Below are 9,010 nucleotides of genomic sequence, written 5' to 3'. Positions count from 1 at the left end.
AACCCATAATTTTTGTCTGTGTTAGCCATGTGGCTCAGTACCTTTTCCAGCGGGGCAGGTTACATTTTGCTTCTCTGTGGTCTGGGCAGGAATGGAGGAATGGGCTTCCTCCTTCCTAGCCTTCTCCTGTTCTCATTGCTCCACCTCTACTTCCTGTCTGGTTGACCCACCTATACTTCCTGCCTGGCCAATCAGCATTTTATTAAAGTACATGATTGACAGAATACAGATAATTCTCACGCACCATGTCTCTCCCCCCCCCATACTTCCTGCCCGGCTACAGGCCAATCGGCATTTATTTAAAATACAATTGACAGGGTACAGACCATTGTCCCACAGCACGTAGGTCCTCATCTTGTGTAACCAGCACTCCATTCTGTCAACTGACTCCATGGTGAACATTTATAAGAAACACTAAACAAAATTTCTTTCTTTAGTTTTATCTATTTTCTATTTTATGTATAAGGATGTTCTGCCCGCATCTGTCTCCACATGAGTGCACGGTGCCTGTGAAACTCAGAGAGGGCATTATGTCCTCAGGAACTGGAGTCACAGATGGTTGAGTACTGTGATTTCGATCCAGGCCCTGGAAGAACAGCAATGCTCTTACCTTCTGGGCCATCTCTCTAGCCCCACTATGTAGCTCTTAAAACTGTCGTGAAGGACGGTTCATTGATACACATTGCTCCATCTATGACATAACCCTTTTGTCTCACACAAATATTTCTTTCCCAGAATGAAGTACCCTCTTTACTTTCAGTTAAAAATCATGAGATACAAAGAAAGGCTACATAATGATTAAAAGTGTTTGTCAAGGGACTACACATGGTACAATGTTTTTTTTTAAAGATTTGTTTGCATTTTTATTTATGTGTATGCATATGTGTGTGTGTGTGTGTGTGTGTGTGTGTGTGTGTGTGAGTACATGTCACAGGTCTGCAGGGGCTAATGGAGAACAGAAGAGGGTAATGCCCTGGAGTCACAGAGATTTGTCGGCCACCCAGTATGGGTACTGGGAGCCAAACTCTTACCAACAGTCTGCAGCTTCCATACAGCCCCGACTATAGTTGCCTAACAGTCATTTTATCTCATGGTATCTGTTGCATAGTTTTCTTCAGAGATGGTGTGGCATTCATCAAGACAGACTTTTAACCCTCTGCTTGGGCAGGCCTTTCCATTTCTTGTGTTGTCTTATTTAACTCTCTGTATTAGTCAGAAGTTAGTAAGTTATGACCAAATGAACTTGACACAGTGTTGGTTCAAGGAGAGACATTATTGTTATTGCTGTTCTTTCTTCTTTTGGGACATGGCCTCTCTATGTCGTCCTGCCCGTCCTGGAGCTGGATCTGTAGATCAGGCTGACTGCGAAACCTTAGAGGTCTTCCAGTCTAATGCCTCTGTAGTGCTGGGATTAGAGTGTGTGCCACCATGCCTGCCCTGCTGCTAGTTTAATATAACATTTTATTAGTGCTTTGGGAATTTTATGCTTGCACACAGTGAATTCTGATCTTATTCACCCACTACTCCTCCCCTAGTTCGTTTCAGGCCCACCCTCTCCTCCCAATAGTTCCAAACTCTGTCCCCCCCCACCCCGTGTGTGTGTGTGTGTGTGTGTGTGTGTGTGTGTGTGTGTGTGTGTGTGTGTTTAAGCCCACTGAACCCAATTTGCCCTGCTCATACTCTGTGCCGTAGGGCCACCTACTGCAGCGGGGACAGAACAGGAACAGACCTTTACAGAAAATCATTCCCCAGCCTCCAGAAGCCACCAGCTCCTCAGTTAGGGTGGGGCTCACATACCCCATCCAAGGGAACATTTTCCTTATTTTTAAATTTTTTATTGATTTTTATTGAGCTCTACAATTTTCTCTGCTCCCCTCCCTGCCTCTCCCCTCCCCTTCAACCCTCTCCCAAGGTCCCCATGCTCCAAATCAAGGGAACCTTTTTTAAGGGCAAGAATTACTTAATTGAAAATCAGTTGTACATCAGACCTTACATGTGGCCCCATTAAGATCTTCTCTATGCCTAACACTACCTTAACTTTTAGTTGAGATTTCCTTCCTAATAATAGGTCGGACAATCAACTCCCGAGGTACCTATATTTGAGTATTGCTGTTCCAAAGAACATATAGCAAAGTTAAAAGAGGACATTAGCTCTCTCTCGTAGGGCCATGTGCCCCGTGGAGGCTTGAATGAGAACGCCTCCCCATAGGCTCAGATAAATAAAGATTACGAGATGTGACCTTGTTGGAGGAAGTGTGTTACTGAGGATTAGCTTTGATGTTTCAGAAGTCCCTACCACTCCCAGTTAGCTCTCTCTCTCTGCCTCTTACTTACAGATCAGGATGTGTGTGAGCTCTCAGCTACTGCTCCAACACCATGGCCACTTACCTGCTGCCATGCTCCCTGCCATCATGGTCATGGTCTCTAACCCTCTGGAACTGTAAGCCCGATAAACTTTCTTCTACCAGTTGCCTTGTTCATGATGTCTCTTCACAGAAATAGAACAGTACCTAGGAGATGCCGTGTCAGATCTCAGCAGAGAGACAGTGTTGTCCTCTGACTGCCCATTGGTCATTTGCTACTTCTTGTGATCTGGAGGTGGGTAGACTCTCAGAATTAACCACTGTAGCAGAACTGAAGCAGGCAGGGAGATGTACCTGCTATAGGGAAAGGGGATTGCTGAAGACTTGACAGTGACATCTGGTCACTGTATTATCATAAACACAAGTAGTATTGTTTTTTCAATTTTACGGGCTCAATGAGACTGCTTTGCCAAAACTCAGAGCACAGTTGGTAAACAGATTAACTAACTCTTCTAATGACTTTTTTTTGTTGTTGGTATTTAAGTTGGAGAGAGCACATTAGCTATCCAAGTTTTTTGGTGTTTAAAAAAAATAAAAATGTAATGTATTTATTTTAAGTGTGTGTATGTGTTTGTGTTGGGGTACAAAGTGAAGGTCAGAGGACAGCTTTCAGGAATCTATTCTCTTTCCACCATGTGGGTCCTAGCGATCAAATGCAGGTCATCAGCTTGGCAGTACCACCCTTAGACCCTGAGCCATTTCACTGGCACACATTATGTGCTTTAAAAGATGGTTTTCACCAGCATGGTAGCACACGGCTGTAATCACAGCACTTGGGAGGTGGAGGCAGGTGGATCAGTGATTCGAGGCCATCCCCAGCCATAGAGTGAACCCACGGTTCCCCAGAGATCCAAGACACCTTGCCTCAAAGACACTTTATTTTTCTGAACAGAGGGGGTATATAAATAGGCATCTCAATTTCCTTTTCAAAGTAAAAACAATTTGGCACATTTTATGACCTAAAAAGAAATCTGAAATATTTTGCAAGTGGTTGCAAACAATAAGAAAACATTGCTTTAAATATATCTTAACATTGTAAAAAGAAATACCAATATGCTTACATAAAAAAAATCTGCAACATTTTTCACAGTTGGAAATAATGTTTGGTACAAAAGTTATCATCAAGTTTTGCTGTTGGTATCATTTAAAAAATATGTTTCAAAAATTAGGACACTTAGGAAAGGCAAAATCTCAGTTAATACATTAATAAACCACAACGTCGCTACAGTTGGAAAATAAAATATTGTGATTTGAGTGTCAAATGTCCTCCTGGCTCATGGTTTTGAGCACTTGTCCAAACTGATGGCACTGTTTTGTGGGGGAGATGGCCTGTTCAGGCACACATCTTAGCTGGCGGTCGGCTGGTAGTCCAGCATTTCTCATCTGTTTCCAGCCTTTGGTTTGCAAGGTGTGGGGCATCCCAGCCACAGATCGCTGCAGCCATGAACTCTATATGGTTTCCTCACCATGCTGGATGGCTCCCTCTCAAACCACAAGGTGATACCAATCCTTCATCTTTAAGTTACTTCTATCACAGCAATGAGAAATGAAAGTTAAAGAGAAAAAATGCAAAATATGATATAAATCTTGGTGCGGTGTCCAGTTCTTTCGTCCGAGAACTGAGGCAGAGGCAGGAGGATCTCTGAATTCAAGGCCAGCCTGGTCAATCGAGTTCCAGGACAGCACAGAGAAATCCTGTCTCAAAAAGAAAAAGAAAGAAGAAGGAGAAGAAGGGAAGGAAGGAAGGAAGGAAGGAAGGAAGGAAGGAAGGAAGGAAGGAAGGAAGGAAGGAAGGAAGGAAGGAAGAAAATGCTGATGAACCTTTCCTTAAAAATTCTTTTAGAATATCCAGGTGGGATGGATGGCGAGTTGGGGCAGAACGATGGGAGCACCCAGGGAAAGAAAGCAGCCTCTTTAGAGGGTTAGGAGAGTAGTGGGCTGGAGTCAGGAAAGTGGGGAATTAGAGGGGAAAGACAGGAAGCCAGGAAGTCCCAGGAACTCCTGAAGGAAAACTGGGTTTGTCCACCTAATTTGTATTCCTAAAATAAAGGGGAGACCTTGGAACAGGCAGGTGCATGGAACTGAAGACTGGACCTGAAGTCTTACAAACGCTGGACAAGGGCTCTCCCACCCAACTACAACCGGGTCCTTTTAGACAGGTAAGAGAAGTGTTATGATTAATGGTCATTGTCAACTTGCACAAACTAGGAAGCAGCTTGGAGACATGCCTGTCTATTAGGCTCTTTGAGGAGGAAGGACCCACAGTACACTACCAATGAGTGGTTCATACCCTGGGTTCCCGTACACTGAACAACAGTGAGCTGAACTGGACCATTTCCCTCTCTCTTCTTCCCAACTGCTCGCAGTGGGATCAGCTGCCTCCTCATGCTGCAGCCACCTTGACTTCCTTGCCTGGAAAGGAAACTGCGCTCTCATACTGTGAATAAACATTGACCCTTCTTTTCTTTTCTTTTCTTTTCTTTTTTCTTTTCTTTTTTCTTTCCTTTCCTTTTCTTTCTTTCTTTCTTTCTTTCTTCCCTTCCTTCCTTCCTCCCTCTCTCTCTCTCTCCCTCTCTCTCTTTCTTTCCTTCTTATTTAACATAATTTCTTTATTGGAGGAATTTCACATCATTCAACACAATTTCACTCATCTCCCAGTCTCTCCATATCCTCCCCTCCCCACTACAGTAGCCCCTAAATGAAAGTTAAAAAGAAAATATCAAAGCGAGTCAAACTAAACCAAAATAAAACAAAATAAGCAAACAAACAAAAAAAGAAAAACAAAAAAAATAAAAAAGCAAAACAAAACAACAACAAAAGAAGCTCTTCTCTACTGTGTCTTCCTACCTCTCCAACATCTCTTCATTCATCCTGGTGGCACTGGGAGCAGTGTGCCACATAGTAAACCCTTTCGCCCAGTCTCCTTTATTAGTAAATGTTCATGGCAATGAGTCATTGGTCTGCTTCAAGGCATCTAGTTCCTGGATCATCATCCCTGGATCCTGCTTGAAACTCCCCTGGGAGATCACAGAGAGTCCCTTTATTAGCTCCAGCAGGTCCTAGATGAGGTAGATGCTAAGGTGAGCCAACCCAAGGCCAGGCTTTGGGCCTGGGTGGTAGTTGAGCTGGTCAGTTCAAGTCACAATGGCTGCCTCCCTCAGGCAAGAGGCAGAGCTAGTTCCCCTATACCCAAGCCATTAGAGTCAGCTCTCCCATGCTCACAGTGAGGGCTGGGCCATCTTCTCAGAATATGTGTGGGGGAAGCAACTCTCCCTTGAGTGTCAGGGGCAGCTTATTTGTTGCAGTGTGCAGCCAGAGACAGTCCAAGTGAAGGGAAGGACTGGCTCAGCATGGCCCTCTAATTTCACCATACATGGTTCCCACGGCTACCTGAGGAGACATGGGCCACAGTCATCAATACAGATCCCAGCTGCAGCAGGACCATGAGCCCAGACATGGCCCTCAGAAGCAGCATGGACCTGGACAATATCCTGGTTCTGGGTGGATGCACAGGCAACTCAGATCAGGATGGCTCTGGAGACAGCATGGCCCCTGCACACCAACAACGTCCAAGGTTCTAGCCCTGACCCCAAGCTTCCGTGCAACCTTTGGTGGCAACACAGTCTCTGGCTGTGGTGGGACATGAACCCAGACATGCTCCTTGCAGCAGCAGGGCCTAGATGTCACTATTGCCCCAGGTGGCAGTGTCGGCCACTCAGATTGGCACAGCCCCAGAGGCAGCATGACCCTTGGGGTCACTAACAGGAACCTCAAACGTCAACAGAGACCCTGGCCACAGAACCAGGCATGGCCTTGAGTTGCTGCTCTGACCCGGACAACACCATGGTAGCAGCACAGAGCACACAGATCTGCGTGGCCCTCAACCACCAAAATGCACCCATATAGCTGACCTGACCCTGGGCATCCACAGGGCCCTCGGTGGCAACGTGGGTCACTGAATTCAACGCAGAGCCTGACTGCAGTAGAACCATGATCTCAGACGTGGTTCTCAGCAGCCCAGGGCCCAGACAACACCGTGGCCCCTGGGAGTAGCACAGGCCTCAGATCTGTATGGCTCCCAAACTCCAACAAGGCCACAAGTTGCAGCCCAGGCCCAAGCCTCCAAGTGGCCTTTGGTGGCCACATGAGTCACAGACTTCAACACAGATCCTGGTTGAGGTAGGACCACAGACCCAGGCATAGTCCTTGGCAGTAGTCCAGGTCTGGATGTCACTATGGCCCCAGGTGGCACCGCAGGTCACCCAGATTGGCATGGTCCCAGTGGTAGTGTGGCCATCACACGCCATCATGGCCCCAAGTGGTAGCCCAGACCCTAAAAATCCACATGGTACTGTGACAACAAGAACCACGAACATCAATGCAGCCCCTGGCTGCAGTAGGGTCATGAACCCAGATATGAGCCCCAGTTGCAGCCCTGGCCCAGATGTCACCATGGCATCCAATAGCAGTATGTGCCACTTAGATCTGTATGGCTCCAGATGCAGCATGGCCCCCAGCAACAACACGGTCCCAGGTGGCCAATCAGACCCTGGGCAACCACACAGCCCTCAGTTGCAACAGGAGTCACAGATGTTGACTCAGACCCTGGCTGCTGTAGGGCCACAGACCCAGACATGCCCCTTAGCAGCAGCTCAGGCCTGGACAACAGCATGGCCTCAGGTCGCAGTATAGGAAACCAAGATCAGCGTGGCTCCAGCGGCAACATGGCTCTTGGACACCTACATGGTCACTGGTGGCAGCCCCAGACATTGGACATGCTAGTGACCTTTGGTGACAACATGGGCCATGGAAGGCCACACAGACCCTGGCTGTGGTAGGACTACAGACTAGCCTTTGGTAGCAGCCTGGGCCGATGGTCTGCAGGCCTCCCACCCCAGCCTACTCCTCACCACCTTCACTGCTTCCGTTCTGCCTCTCTCCACAGCACATGGACCTTTCTGCTTCTGCTTTTTACCCTTTTCTCCACCACATGCTTGCTCACCATAATGCAATCCACAGCCAACACCATAGGAGTCTGCGCTCATCTGAGTTGTGGCATCAGATGAGCTGTGGATATCTTCCTGCCAGCCCAAGTCTGGAGGACCCAGGGTCAACCCTTCATTTCTTACCTTTGCCAGTGTATCCAGACGGTGCAAATCAACAGAGGCCGAGCCTTTCCAGGTTAACACTTGGCCTGCTGTACAATTTTCCATTGCTTTCGTTGCTTTATTTCCTAACACACTTCAAAAACATTAAAGTATCTCTTCAAGAAACTTGCTCAGAGGTTACAGAATGAAAACGAAAAAGTCATTAAGGGAAGTTTTGTGGCGAAGAGGCTAGAGAGACAGCTCAGTGGTTAAGGGCACTTGTTACTCTGGTAGAGGACTTGGATTTAGTTCCTAGCACCCACATGGAGCAACTCACAACTGCCTGCAACGCCAGTCCAAGGGACCTGTTGCTCTCTTCTGGCTTCCAAGGGAACACACACATTCGTGCATATGCATACACATATAAATAATAAAATAAAAATCATTTTTTTAGAGAGGTACTTTGTGGAGAAAACAACAGCAAGACTCTCAGCTTCAGGCTACATGGAAAGACTGGAAGAAAATTCAGTCTCCAAAGTGGATTCAACATGCTAATTTGAAGAGAGAGGAGTTGGAGGTTATGGGAGACCTTACTCAAATCAACAAGCCAAGAGGAACGGAAAGCACACAGCCACAAGGAAACAAATTCCTGGTTCATGCATCTTCGGGTATGATTAAGAAAAAGGACCATAACTTAGAAATATTCCATAAATTATAGAAGCATCTCAGCCACATAATTAAGAGGCATTTCAAAACGATAGCCTAGTGCTTAAAATAGTCTTGTGGCTTTTTTGTTGTGAAGATGGGATAATGCTTTTGGTGGGGGAGAAATGGTCCTATGAGAATTAAAATATGCTCTCAGGGTATAAAATAGCTGCATGCTATTTTCAGAATGTGGTTATGAAAACATATGCTGATCCTATACATTCTGCAGATGTGACAATGTCTATAACTTTATAGACAACAATAAATATTAGATAAAATATGCTGAATTAAATATTTTCAGAGATGCTATGACTATAATGACTTTGTATAAAGAGTGAACATTTTACACTGATTTGACTTATTTTGTCCATCATCTGCCGTAGCAGCAGGTCACTTGTTTGTCCCGGCCGCCCAGAACAGAAATAACCACACAGATACCGTATTAATTAAATCACTGCTTGGCCCATTAGTTCTAGCTTCTTATTGGTTAACTATTACATCTTAATTTAACCCATCTCCATTAATCTGTGTATCACCATGAGGTCATGGCCTACCAGCAAAGTTTCAGCACATCTGTCTCTGGCGGCTCCATGGTGTCTCTCTCTCTGCCTTCCTTCTCCTAGCATTTAGTCCAGTTCCGCCTACCTAAGTTCTGCCTTGCTATAGGTCCAAAGCAGTTTCTTTATTCATTAACCAATAAAAACAACACATACACAGAAGGACCTCCCACACTAATCTGCCTTTCTAAACTATGTCTAACTATCTACTGTCTATTAGCTTATAGGTGTGAGTCTATAGTGAGGTTCTGTTTTCAGGATTAGAATGGTGAAAACTCAACATTGGAGATTTAAGTAC

The sequence above is a fragment of the Myodes glareolus genome, chromosome 4, assembly GCF_982192425.1.
Source record: "Myodes glareolus chromosome 4, mMyoGla1.1, whole genome shotgun sequence".
Classification (NCBI taxonomy): Eukaryota; Metazoa; Chordata; class Mammalia; order Rodentia; family Cricetidae; genus Myodes; species Myodes glareolus.
This window is presented reverse-complemented; position numbering follows the sequence as displayed.